Source organism: Saccopteryx leptura, chromosome 2, assembly GCF_036850995.1.
Source record: "Saccopteryx leptura isolate mSacLep1 chromosome 2, mSacLep1_pri_phased_curated, whole genome shotgun sequence".
Classification (NCBI taxonomy): domain Eukaryota; kingdom Metazoa; phylum Chordata; class Mammalia; order Chiroptera; family Emballonuridae; genus Saccopteryx; species Saccopteryx leptura.
This window is the reverse complement of record NC_089504.1, coordinates 237,117,972-237,135,125: the sequence shown is the minus strand read 5'-3', so window position 1 is coordinate 237,135,125 and position 17,154 is coordinate 237,117,972. Positions and strand designations below refer to the sequence as shown.

At 52.7% G+C, this 17,154-nt stretch overlaps 1 protein-coding gene across 1 annotated transcript in view; it reads left to right on the top strand.

Annotated features, from left to right (window-relative positions):
* The first annotated feature begins 326 nt into the window (after positions 1–326).
* TRPV4 (transient receptor potential cation channel subfamily V member 4) overlaps positions 327–17,154 on the top strand; it is a 41,345-nt gene continuing 24,517 nt past the window's right edge. The window contains exon 1 of the mRNA XM_066370716.1: positions 327–397. The gene's annotated coding sequence lies outside the window, so the exon portion shown is untranslated. The remainder of the gene's footprint in view (positions 398–17,154) is intronic.

Genomic DNA, 17,154 nt, shown 5'->3' with positions numbered 1-17,154 from the left:
AACGAATGAATGAGCAGATTCGTGGGTCGGTTAAGAGGAGCAAGCAGTGCCACGATGGCCAAGACAGGAGCCCGAAATCTCAGGATTCCAGCCAGAGCCCTCCTCTCCAAAGAACGTCTGCCCCTCTATCCAGGGATCATGATGCCCATTTTTTAGGTGAGGAAACTGAGGCTCCTGGTCGGCCGGCTCCGGCCAGGGGTGCAGGGGCGCCCCTTCACCCCGGGCGCTGCGTTGGCCCCCGGGGCGGCGGGGTGGGCGGGGTGCAGGCCCCAGGGCGGCGCGCTGCCCGTAACCTGAGCCGGGGGAGGAGAAACGCTGCGGGCGGGCGGGCGCCGGGTGGCCGCGGGGATTCAGGAAGCTCTGTGCTCCCGGCCGCCGGCGCCGCGCGGTTCCCGAGGTGAGTGCCGCCTGAGCCCTCGGGGCAGGGACCTGGGGAGGGACGATCCAGTCAAGGCCCTCTCGCGCTCCTGGGGACGTCGCGGAAGCGCCGAAAGTTCTTCGCGGGGGAGGGAAGCGTGGGATCCCTCTGCGTTCCCCTGGGCCGGGCACCACTTTCCTGGGGTTCAGTTTAACACCTGTGAAATGGGCGCTGAAACGGGCCGTGGGGGCGTTGCAGGTCTGGGAGGAAGCCCATAGCCCACCTTGGCGGTCCCCACTTGGAGGTGCTTGGAGGAGGGAGTTGAGCGGGCCTGAGGTTGGCCCTGGACCTTTAAGCAGGCTGGAGGGAATTGGGAGTCTGGAACTTCAAAGGCCACTTTGGGTTACTGATCCCCAGAGAGATGGCGCTTCCCCTAAGAGGCAGGAAAACCTATCTGTCATCCATTTATCTATCTATCTGTCATCTATCTATCTATCAATCATCTATCTATCTTATTTATACTTTTTCCATTTATTTGAGAAAAAGAAAAGCATCACCCCGTAGTTCTACTCAGTTGTTTCATCTCGACGCTTTATCCACTGTGCCACCCTACCAGGGCCCAGGCAGGAAAATCTTTAACCTTCAGTCCTGCTGTGGAGAGACTCTCAGGAGGTCAGGGAGGACCAGAGAGACCTCTTACACTTCCCACTTGCCTGGCTACCAACCATGGACAGATGGTTGAGCGCCTTATTCCACCCACTTTGTAGATGAGGAAACTGAGGTTCAGATCAGGATGTAGCCAAGTGGAATTTTTTTTAAATTTATTGATTTTTAGAGAGGCAGAGAGAGAGAAACATCAATTTGTTGTTCTATTTATTTGTGCATTCATTGGTTGTTTCCTGTGTATGCCCTGACCCTGGATCAAACCTGCAACTTTGGCATATCAGAATAACATACTAACCAGCTGAGACACTTGGTCAGGGCCATAGCCAAGGAATTTAAAGCCAGGGCTGTCCAGTTCCAAAGCCCTCCTGCGCACACCTAGGGGTGCCCTGGAAGGATTGGGGTGGTGCGGGCCCTGGGCTACTCTGGCCCAGCTTCTAAAACAAGGGCCTTGGGTCGGGGTGGGGGTGGCAGTGTGAACCCCTGAAATCCTGAGCAGATGTCATGAGTGAGCTTTGTTCTGGGATGCTAAGAACTACTCGAGGATTTCAGTTTTGCTGCTTTAGCTCAGGGACAAGGACAGGGATTCAACTCAGTGACTGCTTCCTGAGGAAGGTGAAGAGGTAGCCTCTTCCGAGAGGTCAGGTAGAAGAGGCAGGCCCTGGTTATCTGTGAGGGTCAAAGTGGGGCCTGTGTAGAGACTGTGTGGGCCCAGATCTCCTCTCTGCCCCCCTACTGCCGTGTGACCTTGAGCTAGTCCCTTAGCTGTGTTCTGTAAAATGGGCTGTCGCGAGGACGGGTGACGTGTGAGGGGCCCTGTGCAGTGTCTGGCGCACACGCAGCTCAGAGTTGGCCGCTATTATGTCTGTGCTGGTGGCCGTTGCACAGAAAGGGGTGAGAAAAGGTAACTGACCATTTTCACGTTTCTCTACTTCATTCTGTCTGGATAACAGTGGGAACCAGAAAGGAAAGGGATTCCTCCTTCCCACTTGTACTGGTCAGTCGGGGTGGGGAGAGCTTCCCAAACAGATGGCACCTGGCACTCATGGGCCAGTCAAGTTACATTGGTAAAGCAGACGGGGTCATTTTGAGATGGAGTAAGTAGGTGAGTAAACCTTGGGCTTGTCGAGCCAAGAAATCGTTTCGTTTGTCTGGAGTGTGTGATGGGAACAGGAAGGGGAAGAGATCAGATAGGCAGGGGCTATCTGATCTCTTAGGTCAGACCCAGAAAGAAGCCCTAAAAGTACAGGCTGGGAGGGACGTGCTGGGTGTGTGGTCTGGAAAGGTCCCTCTGGCTGCAGAGCGGACACCAGACAGGGAGGCCGGTCCCCAGGCTGGGGAACTTGTCCAGGTTGAGAGATGGGAGGCCCCAGGTGGAGACTGCAGAGAGGACACTGGAAGGAGCTGTAGGAGTGAGCGAAACGCATAAGTTTGGCTTTACTGTGCCTGGCACATAGTAGGTGCTCAGTAAACCTCTATGGCATGGCTGAGTGACTGAACACATTATTTTGAGAAATGGGAGTCCTCTGAATGCCTTTGTCTGTTCCTGGAGGGGGGAACCCATGTGAAATGGGCATCTCTACCCCTGCAGGCCCCTGACCTGCTGTCTGTCTCAGTTTCCCCCACTTGACTCTAGGAAAGACCCTCCAGGTGTCTCCCCACATCCTAGGGAGCCAGGGAACAGCTCCGTGTCCTGTCACACACAGGATCCAGGGAGCCAAGAGAACGTTTCATGCTAGCCAGTCCTCTGGAATGCTCTGCATCACTAATTTGGAGAGGAATTCACCTGTTAAAGATTAATTCAGATCTCTTGAGATACTTATAATCTTGGGCCCCAGGGTTGTCACTCTGAACTCTGGGTACAAGGTTCTGTCTGGCTTTTACCAAGCCTGGGCTGCGTTAGTGGTCATGACAACACTAGCGAGCATTTATTGAGCACCTACTATGCGCCAGGCACTGAACCAAATACCCCTAGCACATTTGGATACAAAACTGTGATGGTACCCATTTTTGAGAGCGAGGAACTGAGGTCTGAGCGGTGAAGTCGCTTGCTCACTGTCCTTAGCTAGGAAGGGGCAGAGCTGGGATCTGAACTCCATTTGTCTAATTTCAGAATCCATATCGTTTACTTCTAAGGTGGCCTGTCCCTTTTTGTCTGGGTCCATAGTCATTGGGAAGATGCTCTGCAGTGTAGAGATAAGAACACAAACTGCTCAGACAGACTTGGGCTTAACCCCTAAGTCTGTTCCGCCTCACCAGGGGTGCTCAGACAAATCATCTGGTCTCTCTGAGCCTCAGTTTTCTCATCTGTCAAATGGGCTCTCAGTTCCCACTTTGGACAGTCAAGGCACATGGGTGGGGCTTCAAAGCACCATCTTCTTCCTCATCCTGTCCTCCAACCTGTTCCAGGGTGTGTTTTCCTCCAGCCCATTCCTAGGGGCCCCCCTGAGAGCTCCTCCATGCTGGGCAGGTGGGTGGAAGGTAGTAGGGGCAGTTAGACTTGTGTTTGGACAAAAGATGATACCTTTTAGCTATGAAGTATTTATGGGCATTAAGTAAGTGCCAGGAGCTGTCAATGTTTCCTACTTTCCTGACTTACTGCTTAAAAACTAAAGCTGGAGCCTGGCTACCTGGTTCAAATCCCAGCTCCCAGTAGATCTTCTCTCTCTTGGGACCTCGGTTTCCTCATATGTAAAATGGGGATGATGATAGTGCCTGCTTCGTGGAGTGGTTGTGGACTGTCTTCAGCGCAACATTGACTGTTTAATTTATGACCAATGTTAGTGCCCAATACTCACTTCAATGGTGTCATAACCTGCAGGGGCAGGGCAGGAAGGCTGACTCCCATTGTACGGCTGAGACTCCGAGAGACTCCCATTTTACACAGACTCCGAGAGAAGCAGTTTGCCCAGGGCTGCCTTGAAGGCTCATGGCAGAGCTGGACTGGAAGCCAGTTCCGAGTGACTCTGGTTCCCTTGGATCCCTGTAAAGCCCAGTGGCCAGCTTAGCGTCCTTCCTGGAAAGCCACCTTGGACTCACCCCTCTTGGAGTCTGACCTACCTCAGTTCATACCTCACCTCTGCCACTCACTGCTGTGTGACCTCAGGAAGTGGCTTAACCTCTCTGTTTCTGGGGATGCCCAGGGTTTGCTGGAAGTCAGAGCTTTGCCAGCCTGTGGTTGCATTCGGGGTATTCCAGCTGCTGCTCTTGCCCTGGCCTGGGTACACCCAGCCTTGGGTGCTCCTGGGTGCCATGAGCTGGCATCCTGATTGGTAGGAACAAGGAAAGGAAGCCAGGTTCGTATTTTTATTGTGACTCGGACTTCCTTCCTGCCTCTGAGACCCCTCCTGATGACATCAGCTTCTCTTTTCTGCCCCAAGCCCTGGTCACTGCCTTAAAAGTACAGAAAAAAGCCCTAAAAGTACAGGCTGGGAGGGACATGCTGTGTGACTCCAAGGAGGTCACCCCACCTCTCTGAGCTGGTTTCCCTTTCGGTAAGGGTGGGTCACAAAGACCATGCCAGGGGCATAGGAAGTCCTCCCTAAACGCTAACAAGTCTGCTCCACATGAGGTCAGGGGACAGGCAAGGCCACAGGAGGCGGTGGGGCAGCAGAGGGGCATGGCAGGCAGGCCATTGACCAAATGGGAATACTCTTATTTTTCTTCAGTGGTGAGTAACGGCCATCCTGCCTGCCCGCCTGCCCTGCCAGCCCCCCACACAAAGGGCTGCTCAGTCTCACCAAGCGCCTGTTTTTCCTGAGGGTGGAGCGGCCTGGGTTACACCCGCCTGACCAGGAGGGCTGATCACCTTTTGGGACAGCTCTGTGTGTATGTGTGTGTGTGTCTGTGTGTGTATGAAGTGGGTAACTTCCAACATATACCCCAGATGGGCCCCCTGGATTCAGGAGACCCCAGTGGGCAAAGGGCCTACTGACCTCAGGTGGGGACTTGTTGGCCTGGTTCACTCCTGTCTTCCTTTGGCATAGAAGAGAGGCTTTGAAATACATAGAGGGAATGAATGAAGGAAGGAAGGAAGTAATGAGTGATTGAACAGACAGACCAACAAGGCAGGGGTGTCAGAAACCACCTGCTCATAGTCAGGCTGTGGCTCTGAGACTGAATGAGCTTGGAAAGTGTCCTGGCCTTTTTGAGACTCAGTTTCCTCATCTGTAAAAGTGGACCCATGATAGCTGTCACCCTCGCAGGGGGGCGTTAGGTTTCATAGTAGGTACTCAGTAAACTACTCATGAAAGGATGGGAAGGAGGAAGTTAGCTGGTTAGTTGGGTAAAGGTTCAGCTTTGGAGCTGTCTGCCCTGGGGAGAATGACTAAGCTTGTCTTTGATTCCTTTCATATTTATCCATGAGTTCATTTGTTCATTCATTGAATCACTGATTTGGTCATTCAGCAAGTATATCTTTTTTTTTTTTTTTTTTATTCATTTTAGAGAGGAGAGGGAGAGACAGAGAGAGAGAAGGGGGGAGGAGCTGGAAGCATCAACTCCCATATGTGCCTTGACCAGGCAAGCCCAGGGTTTCGAACTGGCGACCTCAGCATTTCCAGGTCGACTCTTTATCCACTGCGCCACCACAGGTCAGGCCAGCAAGTATATCTTGAGCAGCTGTTATGTGCCAGGCTGTGTTCTAGGCACTGGGGACTCCAAGGTGACCAGAACAGAAGAGGGCACTGCCCTCCTGGAGCTTGTGTCCTTTGGGGCTACCATTCACAATGACCAAGCAGCCCAGCAGTGGCTGCCTCCATTCATTCCCTTTTAGAAACAAGGAAACAGGCTCAGAGAGGTGAAGTGATCTGCCTGGGGTCACACAGCTACCATGTGGTAAAGCCAAGATGCCTGTGGCGTCTCAGGTCCTCACTACGGTGCTCGCTGTCCTTGTGAGTTCCGAGGGGTATGGCATTTAGGAGGGTGGTCCCAGAGAGAAGACCACCAAAGGGATCCATAGACCCCAAAGGGATGAACTCAAATGGGTTTACAAGAAGATGGTTGAAATCCTAGCCACATTCTCTTCCTGCTGAGTTGTGACCTCGGTTGAGTCTTGTGGTCTCTCTGTGCCTCAGTTTGTTCATCTGTGAAAACGGGCTAACAATAAATAAAGCCTACCTCCGATGGGAGCTAAACGTGAAAGTGCTCAGAGTGTGCTAGGTGCTCGATAAATGCCAGTCCCCACCTCCATTCTGCCGTGCCTCAGTGAATTCATCTGGGAGTGGAGACAATATCTAACTTCTAGAGTTATTTGGGTTAAAATAGCGTGAACTACACAAACGCAGGCAGGCACTGTTGATGGTGGGATTTCAGGCACTGGCCTCGGCCCTGATTCTAGGCAGTTAACCAGCCTGCTGTTGGCAGAGGCTGGTGGAGAGGCAGGCTGGGGCAGAGGGAGGACCTCTGACTGGTTTTCTGTTGCCTCAGGCTCCCTTCCCCGGCTCCCGCCAACCCATTCATTCCACATGTCTGCTCTCCGCTCTGGGGTTTTGTATGCTTTTGTATGCGTGAATGAGGTGGAGGGGTGTATGGATGGATGGGTGGGCGTCCTGTTTCCTCTGAGCCTCAGACCCCCAGGTGGGAAACGGGCCAGTGCCTGTCCCGATAGCTTGCCAGCAGTGGGGAGAGATGGAAATGAGGAGGTGAGGAAACCCTCTCTCGCAGCAGAGTCACCAGCCGCCCTTGGAGCCGAGAAGTCTGGGTCCCAGCGCCCGCTCTGCCCTGCCTTCTCTGGCCTCACCTCCTCAGCTGTAAATTGAGGGAACATAACGATCAAAAGGCGGCTGCTGTTTGTAGAGAGCTTACTGTGTACTGGGCACTGTCCTAGACTCTTTTATTATTATTTTTTATTTTTTAAACTTATTTATTGATTTTAGGGAAACAGGAAGGGAGAGAGACAGAAACATTGATCTGTTTCTTGTAAGTGCCCTGACGGGATCGAACCTGCAACCTTTGCATATCGGGACGATGCTCCAACCAACTGAGCTATCCGACCAGGGCCTAAACTCTTATCACCTTTATTTTATTTATTTATTTTTTTCTTATCGCCTTTAATCCTCACAACAGCCTTTTGGTGTAAGAGCTGTCTCTTTATTTTTTTTTAAAGATTTTATTTATTCATTATAGAGAGGGGGGAGAGAGAGAGAGAGAGAGAGAGAAGGGGGAGGAGCAGAAAGCATCAACTCCCATATGTGCCTTGACCAGGCAAGCCCAGGGTTTTGAACCGGCGACCTCAGCACTTCCAGGTTGACGCTTTATCCACTGCGCCACCACAGGTCAGGCTGTCTCTTTATTTTTTAATTGAAAGCACAAATGTTCAGTCCAAGAAATAATTACAAAGCAAATAGGGGCTCACCCTTTCTGGGTGGCAGTATTCCCCCATTTTATAGATGAAGAAACTGAGGCCCAGAGAGTGTGACTTGCCGGAGGCCACCCAGCCAGTGAGTGGCAGGTGGAGAGCAGAACAGGGTGTCATGTGGTTCCTGAGGTGACACAGTCCTCTATGGGGGAGGGGTGTCTCTGTGACTGTGACTGTCCTCCAGGAGAGAGGCTGGGCCAAGGAGGAGGGGTTCCTATGGTTCCGAGAGCCCCCTCCTCCTGGGCTGGCTCAGTGGCGTGACGCTCGGAGCGGGACTGAGTCTGAGACACTGGGTGCCTAAGGTTGTGCTCTGACCGCAGGTAACGGCAAGGCGGGGAGCGGGTCCCTCCTGAGGAGGAGACAGCCTGTCCTCAAGCTCCTGCTGTGTGCCAGACCCCGCGTGTCACCGGGAAACTGAGGCTCGGGGTGGGGAAGCCGCTTCTCTGAGATCACTGAGCCTAGAAGGGTTATCGAGGTGTAATTCACATACCATACAATTCATTCCTTCAAAGTGTACAATTCAGTGGTTTTTTAAAGTGTATTCCGAGTTGTACAGACATCACCACTATTTAGTTCCAGAACGTTTCATCACCCCCAAAAGGAACCCCGTACCCATTAGCAGTCACTGCCCCCCACTCCTCCAGCCCCTGGCAATCATGAGCCAGTTTCTGTCTCTAGGATTTGCCTGTGCCGGACATTTCGTGTAAATGGAACCCTACCATATGTGGCCTCTTGTGCTGCATGGTGCGTTCCCGTAAACCATTGAATCTCCCTGCCTCCCAATGGCTCCCACCTTGGGCTGGGGACCTTTGGACATGCATGGGTGCCCACGAAAGCTAGGGGGGGTGTATTTGTGCATACTATGGAATCCCTCCAGCCAAGGGCCTGTGGGATGACTGAGTCTTTGCTGTGGCCACACTGACCTTGCCTTCTGTGAACCCAGTGAGTCACCCCAGCCCTGCCCAACCTGGGTGGCGTGAGCTTGAAGGGGGCACCCTCCAGTGTGTGTGGGGGGGCCTGACAGGACACTGGGGCTCTGTCTACCCTGGACAGGCGGCCACTGTGCAGCAAACAGGAAGTGGGCTGGGTCCTGCTAGGTAAATACGGCAGGCTGGGGAAGGTGCCCAGCGTGGCGTGATGCCCCCCGCCACTCCGCCGGCCAGGGAGCCTGGCAAGCAGCAGGTTTCCTGTGGCCAAGGGGCTGAGGTCCCAGCTGGCTGCTCGCAGCGGCGGCTGCTCTGAGGTGGCTGCCGGGGCCCAGGCGCTGGGCCCAGCCACCCTGCCCTCCCTGCAGTCATACCTTCCTCGGTCCTCAGTTGGTTTGTTCATCCATCCTCTAACAATAAGATAATGACACTGATGATACTAACAGCACCCGTCCCTCACTGAGTGTGTGTGCTCTGCCAGGCACGGGGCTCAGTGTTTTACACACTGTCTCCTTTAACCCTCACACCAGTCCGCAGGGCTGGGCCCTAGGATCATCATCATTAACAAGTGAGGAAACCGAGGCACAGGCAAACCAGGTGACTTGTCCAGGGTCACACAGCTGGTGAGCTGGCAGGCAGTCTACCCCCAGGCTGTGGTCCCCACCACCCATCCTGCACCGCTTCCTCCACCCCCTCTTTCCAGCCTTCCTTTCTCAGGTCCCCTGGTCCTTGTAAAGTATCCATCGAAGGCACAGGTCCTGGGGCCACATGGGTTTTAATCCCGTGTACCCAACTCAGGAGCTGGGCAACACTGGACAGGTGACTGCACCTCTCTGAGCCTCAGTTTCTTTACCTGGACGGTGGGGGTTGGACAGGGCTGGTGTCTCCTCTGCAGCACCAGCAAACCTCAGGGTCCTGTCCTCCCAGTCCCGTCACCATTCCCACCACCCCTCCAAGAACGCCAGGGGCTCACAGTGCTGTTTATTCCAGGGAGTGGGTCCCTGCAGATTGGGCAAGGAGCCCCAGGATGGGGCGGGAGGAAGTGCCCTGGGCCTGGTCTCCTGCCTCCTGCCCTCCCACTCACTCAGCTTTCCTCCCTCCCTGCCTCGCACCCCCTCGCGCCCCAGGCCACACCTTTCCTCAATGCCCTGCTCTTGCTCTCCTCCACACGTTGACCTTACTGTCCCCTTTGTCCTTTAATCCCATTCTCTTTGTCAAGCTCCAATCCAAACGCCCTCCTCTTTGCAACCTCGCCCTGTCCCCATCAAGATGAATGCCTCTTGGCCCTGGGCGGGTAGCTCAGTTAGTTAGAGCATCATCTCAATACGCCAAGGTTGCGGGTTTAATCCCGGTCAGGGCACATACAAGAATCAGCCAATGAATGCATGAGTAAGTGGGACAACAAATGGACGTTTCTCTGTCTGTCTGTCTCTCTCTCTCTTCCTCTCCCTCTCTCCTTCTCCCTCTGTCTCCCTTTCCCTCTCCCGTAAAATCAATAAGTAAAATAATTTTAAAAAGTATGAATGACTCTTCCCCCTGCCTGTACCTTCCTGAGCATCAGGGGCCACTTGTCTTCCAAGAAAGCAAATGTTTACAAATGCTCAATCTGCCTGGGCACGGTGCTACATGCTGAGGGTACAGCAGACACAAAATAATCCCTGCGCTGTGGAACGAAAATGAGAGAAGAAGGTTGAAGGTGATTAAAAGAATAATATATGTGACTGTAAAAGTTTAATCATGGAAAGTGCTCTGAAGGGAGACACAGGTTGCCCTGCAAATGAGCTTTAGACTGGGGGGCCAGGAAGGCTTTTCAGAGGCCGTGCCGGTTAAAATGAGCCCCAAAGGAAGAGAGCCAGCCAGTGCGGGAAGCCTTCCAGGTGGAGGAACAGCCCAGGCACAGGCTCACAGGCTGGGGGCACAGGCTGGGGTCGGGGGAAGCCATATGCCTTCTCTCCTAGATGCTTTTAGGAGGTTCCACCTTTTTATACTCCCCCCGCCCCCTGAGTGCCCTGCAAACAGGTGGCACTCAACAGATGCCCTTGGGAGTGAACTGACCCTGGGGGGGAGGGAACCGGGAAGAAGGAGCTCCCTGGACTTCCTCCCCCTGGAGTGGAGCGGCCCCACACGCCCAGACTTGCCCCCAGATTTAAGCAGCTTTCCTTGACCACGTAATCAGGAGGATGGGATTTGACAAATATTTGCCAGGGTTTCCCACGAGATCAGGCAAAGCCACGGGGTACGGGTGAGGCGAGGATGGGCCCCTTCCACTCTGCTTGTGTAGGTTTGTGGGGGCGGGGAGGGGGCGCAGAAGGCCTCCCCCGCCCTCCCCCGCCTCCCCGCTGAATCCTGGATTCTCCGAGAGATAGGTGGCAATTTGCTGTTTATTGAGGGCTTTCTCTGTGCCAGGGATCTGACCCGACTCCTAATTCTCACAACAACCCAGTTAAAGATCCCGTGGGCAGGTGAGGAAAGGGAGGCTCAGAGAGGCTAAGGAACCCGTGCTGGCCGGCCCAGCTAATAATGAGAAGTGGGCCAGGGAGCCGCGGGGAATCTGTCTGACGTCAGAGCCACGCTCTGTCCATGCCCCGCTGGCTCCCGCCTGGTCAGAAGTGGATTTAGCTGCCCTAGGGAGTCCTCATGGGCCATCAGAGCAGAATGTATGACCTTCCAGATGGCCTTGTGCCTGGAGAGTCTGCAGCCTCTGTCCAGGGCAGAGAGGACAGCTGGGGGACCCCGGCTCAGTCTTGATTGTCCTCACCCTGCTCAGGACCCCTGCACCTCTTAGCTCGGCCATTCCTGAGCTCCTGGTCTGCACAGCGCTTACCACCACCAGACACGACTGCTTTTTACTTTGTCTAGCTGTTTATCTTGTTTCCCCCAGAAGGTCCACCCAGGAGGGCAGAGATTCCTGTCTTGCTCACATCTGTATCCCCAGTACCGGGCCCGCAGTAGGTGCTCAATCAATATTGGCTGGACGAACGAATAGGCAAATGACTTCTAATCCTGTTCCTTGGGCCCTGAGATTTAGATCCCCACGTCCGTCCATCAGTGTGTGGACGACAATCTCTAGTAAATACATTCAAACAAAGGGTTTGGATTTTTAAAGATGTTTAAAATCTGCTGCTGTAAGTGAACGCAGTGGTGACCCTGTGGGGATGTCCACACTCACGTGTAAATGTCCTTGCTTGAGCCCCTGCTGCCTGCCTGCTGCCACGAGTAAGCAAGCTTACAGGACATTCACAGGCACAGCACACGGCGCACTTGAGGACTCTCTGCCTCCCTCCGCCTCCCCCTCTCGCCTGCACCCCTCCCTCCCTCCGGAGTCTGGCAGGGGTTTGGAATGTGTAATTACAACCTACAGGGCAAATTAGAACAGGGAGTGAACTCTTTCCCTGACCACAGAGAACAGGGTACTGTTTGGGGAGGGAACTGCCACAGAGCTGCAGAGCAGGTCCTGTGTATGTGGGTGTGTACACGCACTTGTGTGTGTACGTGTGCGTTGTTGTGTATACACACACCAGTGTGGTGCGGTGTAGAAGGAATCCAGGGTTAACTCCCTGGGTGGCCTCAGAGCCTCAGTATCCGCAGCTCTAAAGTGGGAGCAGTAGCCCCACTTTGCTCACCAGGCTCTGAGTGATTAACCCAAGGCTAGGCTGGAAGGGCCTTGGTGAGTTTTATCGTGGGCTGTGAGTGCCAGTCTGTAGTAGTACCTGTGTGTGCAGGGCTAGGGGTTGAGGGGGACAGGTAAACTGGACTGTATCCTAACGGTCATGATGATGGTCTAAGCATTTTCAAATGCTTACGAAGGTCCCCAAGAAACACCTGCCCTGCTTTTATATCCCAGCAGCCCTATGGGATAGACGCTGTTATTGCAACCCTTATTGTGTGGGTGGGAAACTGAGGCCCAGAGAGCTTAGCCTGAGCTGGTAACAATAACCCTTACCTCCCAGAGTGGTTTTGTGGCCTGAACACAATCCTGTAATGGCTCCGGGCGATGTCTGGCACCCAGACTCTGCAGACAGCCACCCGCCTTTGAATCCTGGCTCTGTTGTTACCCTGCTCTGTTGCCTCAGTCACCTAATCTCTCAGAGCCTCAGTTTCCTCCTCTATAAAATGAGGATTTTGTGCCTTCTTGGAGAGCAGCGTTTTGCAGCCTCAGCGCTGTTGACCTCTTGTCTGGATCATTCCTAGTGGTGGGGACTGTCCTTGCACTGTAGGATGTTTAACACTGTTCTTGGCCTTGACCTCCTACATACTGGTAGCTCTCCCCTTCCTGTGCATTGCGCCAGTGCTCCAGGCATTGTGAAGTGTCCTGGGGAGCAGATCTTTGAGCCTGTGAAGCTTGTAGGCTGGTGCCTGGCACAGTGAGACCAACAGAATTGTGATAATGAGGGAGCTTTATTTCATAATTAGGATTTCATCACAACTAAATTGCTAGCAATGATCACTGTGCCTTGCCCAAGGCTACACGCAATCAGTGAGTGGCTGGGAAGGGATTTGAACCCGGGGCTGGCTGACTTCAGACCTGCAGTTGTGGAGTCCCAGAACCCCTGGATGCTGCCTAGGCTGGGGTTCCTTGGGGGCGGGGTGCAGCATGGTGGGGTTTGGGAGGGGCCCTCCTGGCTGCCTCCTCTGGCCTTGGGCCCCTGAGGTGGGTGTGGGGAAGGGATGCCTTGGGAAGGGGTGTGTAATTAGGAGGGTGCTGACAGCACAGACATGTGCTCAATGCCTCCTCTCTCCCTGACTTACAGTCCCCAGTGAGGCAACAGGGCTGTTTCTGGGGGAGTCTAATGTCCCCCCTTATGCCTGTACCCCCAACAGACACCCCTTCCTGCCTCATATTCCTCCAGAACAAAGCCCAAAGTCATGCGACTGCTGCTAGGGGACAAGGATCCACATTTCCTTTTCCCGCCTGGCTGGTGCACACGAACTACATGTTTCCTGAGGTCCTACTAGGTGCCAGCAGAGTGGGTGTTTCAAATTCCTGAGGTCACTAGCACATCCCAAGATCTCTAGGTGGAGGCGTGGTTGCCGGGTTGTACAGGTGGTGAAAACCGAGGCCTAGAAAGAGGAAGTGATTCATCGAAGATCACAAAGCTGCTAGTTTCCAGGATAGGAACCAGCAATATCTGACATCAAAAACTGTGCTGCTGCCTGACCAGGCGGTGGCGCAGTGGATAGAGCGTCAGACTGGGATGCGGAGGACCCAGGATCGAGACCCCAAGGTCACCAGCTTGAACGTGGGCTCATCTGGTTTGAGCAAGGCTCACCAGCTTGAACCCAAGGTCGCTGGCTTGAGCAAGGGGTCACTGGGTCTGCTGTAGCCTCCCGGTCAAGGCACATATGAGAAAGTAATCAATGAACAACTAAAGAGCCACAAGGAAGAATTGATGCTTCTCATCTCTCTCCCTTCCTGCTGCTTGTCTGTCTCTGTCCCTCTCTCTGACTCTCTCTGTTTCTGTCACAAAAAACAACAAAAAACTGTGCTCCTAACCCTTCCTTCTTCCTTTAATTATAATTATTGACAGCCCCCAGTTTAATCCCAGGGTCAGTACTGGAGATGCCTGATCTCCTATGAAAAAGCTACTACAATTGTACCCAGTTTATAGGCAAGGAAACTGAGGCTCAGGTAGCTAAAGTGATAGGCTAATAGCAGTTCTGAGATTAGAGACCAGGGCTGAATGACCCGAATGTCACGTTGCAGCTCGCCTTCCATACTGGTGCGTGGGGAGGGGCCAGTCCCTGGCCGGAGCTCTGACATCTGTGTGCCCCCCTGCGCCCACCAAGAGAGACCTCTAGCAGTCCCCACGGCTCTGGCCCAAGCCTTCCCTCCTTGCAGCCACAGAACAAACAAGGTGGGAACCAGTCTTTGTTCCTCTGCTAATATGTTGGGCGGGAGAGGAGACAGAAAAGAGGGCTCTTCAGACACCACCCTGCTGCCTGGCTGGGGTGCTGGGGGTTCCTCAGTGCCCAGCCCCACTCACCCGGCGGGGTGCACAGAGGGCGGGCTGCCAGCCAGCAGGGCCTTGCCCTTCCTGCCCTTGCTCCTGGCTCATTGTTGGGCCTGGAGCCAGAGAGACCTGGGTTCAAGTCCAGCTTGTCTCCCTCCAAGCTGTGAGTGCCCCTCTTTTTTTTTTTTTTTTTTTTACAGGGACAGAGAGAGAGAGTCAGAGAGAGGGATAGATGGGGACAGACAGACAGGAACGGAGAGAGATGAGAAGCATCAATCATCAGTTTTTTGTTGCGACACCCGAGTTGTTCATTGATTGCTTTCTCATATGTGCCTTGACCACGGGCCTTCAGCAGACTGAGTAACCCTTGCTCGAGCCAGTGACCTTGGGTCCAAACTAGTGAGCTTTTTTTGCTCAAGCCAGATGAGCCTGTGCTCAAGCTGGCAACCTCAGGGTCTCGAACCTGGGTCCTCGGCATCCCAGTCCGACGCTCTATCCACTGCGCCACTGCCTGGTCAGGCAATCATCAGTTTTTTGTTGCGACACCTTAGCTGTTCATTGATTGCTTTCTCATATGTGCCTCGACCGCAGGCCTTCAGCAAACTGAGTAACCCCTTGCTCGAGCCAGCAACCCTGGGTCCAAGCTGGTGAACCTTTTGCTCAAGCCAGATGAGCCTGCGCTGAAGCTGGCTACCTCGGGGTCTCGAACCCGGGTCCTTCCGCATCCCAGTCTGACGCTCCACCCACTGCACCACCGCCTGATCAGGCGAGTGCCCCTCTTTTATTTATTTATCTTTATTTTTAAATTACAATTGACACACAAAATACTAATTTCAGGTGTACAGCCCAGTGATTAGACATTTATATAACTTGCAAAGTGATCACCTCGATAAAACTAGTACCTATCTGACACCATACATAGGTACTACAATATTCAATAGTTTGTATTGTATTATTCTATTGCCATAATACAGTAGGGAAATTGACTATATTCCCAATGCTATGCTTTACATCCCTGTGACTATTGCATAACTACCAATTTGTACTTCTTTTTTTTTTAAATCTTTTTTTAAAAACTTTATTTATTTTAGAGAGAGAGAGAGAAGGAGGGGAGGAGCAGGAAGCATCAACTGCCATATGTGCCTTGATCAGGCAAGCCCAGGGTTTCGAACCAGCAACCTCAGCGTTCCAGGTCGACGCCTTATCTACTGTGCCACCACAGGTCAGGCCACAATTTGTATTTCTTAATCCCTTCACCTCTGCCACCCATCCCTTCCACTCCCTCCCATCTGACAACTGTCAAAATGGCCTCTATATCAGTAGCTTTGCACCTTTTTACACTTGGGGACTGGTGGCCTAGCCGGCCAGAAACAGAAACACGTAACAAATAAAGTTTTATCTGACCGCGCTTGACAGTGCAACATAGTACAAGCTGGTGCTTGACTTTTGAGCTCCACATGCACGACGCATTGAGTCATAAGTTTGTCCAAATGTTTTTTGTCTATTACACATGACTTGTAGATGACCTGCACTGTGCAAAAGGTTGTTCAAATGAACCTGCGAGGTCCAAAGATACCTGAGACAACCTCAGTAGTATTTTCATTGATGATACAAACTGATAAAGTGGCAATCACCCTGAGCATAAGCAAATTTGCCTAAGATCAATGAGTCTGCAATCTTCATACAATATCACGGTGCTTAACTCTTTCGTGGACCAACACGGAATTTCTGGTGGACCAGCGGTTGAAAATACACTGTCCTAATAGTGTCACTGCCCTTCTTTTCTGTGTGTGTGTGTGACAGAGACAGTGAGATTCAGACAGACAGGAAGGGACAGACATGAGAAGCATCAATTCTTCATTGCAGCACCTTAGTTGTTCATTGACTGCTTTCTCATATGTGCCTTGACCAGGGGGCTACAACAGACTGAATGACCTCTCACTCAAGCCAGTGACCTTGTTCACTCCTGCTCCTGGTGAGCCTTGCTCAAACCAGATGAACCTGTGCTCAAGCTGGTGATCTATCTACTGCACCACCGCCTGGTCAGGCATCACTGCCCTTCTTTTTTTCTTTTTTTTGTATTTTTTCGAAGTTAGAAGCGAGGAGCAGTCAGACAGACTCCCGCATGCGCCCTACTGGGATCCACCCGGCATGCCCACCAGGGGGTGATACTTGGCCCATCTGGGGCATTTTTGTTGCAGCCGGAGCCATTCTAGCACCTGAGGTAAAGGCCATGTAGCTGTCCTCAGCACCCGGGCCAACTCTGCTCCAGTGGAGCCCTAGCTGAGGGAGGGGAAGAGAGAGACAGAGAGGAAGGAGAGGGGGAGGGGTGGAGAAGCAGATGGGCGCTTCTCCTGTGTGCCCTGACCCGGGATGGAACCCGGGACTCCCACATGCTTGTCTGATGCTCTACCACTCAGCCAACAGGCCAGGGTCACTGCCCTTCTTTTTTTTTTTTTTTTTTTTTTTGTGGCAGAGACAGAGTCAGAAAGAGGGACAGCAACGCCTGGTCAGGCGTCACTGCCCTTCTTGAAGCTCCAGTTTCCTCATCTGAGAAATGAGAACAAAAAATACCTTTCTCACAGGTCATTTGTCCATGTGACACTTCCAGATGTTGGGAACTCAGGAGTGAACAAGACAGATGCAGGCTGGGAATTAACTGGTCCTCTAAAACCCACAGTCTTCAACCTTTTTCATCTCATGGCACACATACACTAATTGCTGAAATTGTGCAGCACACCTGAAAGTATATTTTTTGCTGATGTGACCAAAAAAATAGGTATAATTTTGATTCATTTACACCAGACAGCTATTGTTGTGCTGGCTGTTGTCATTTTTTAATTTGACAATCTGAGGGAAAAGAAGTCAGTACCCCTGACTAAATAGTCAGCGATTGCA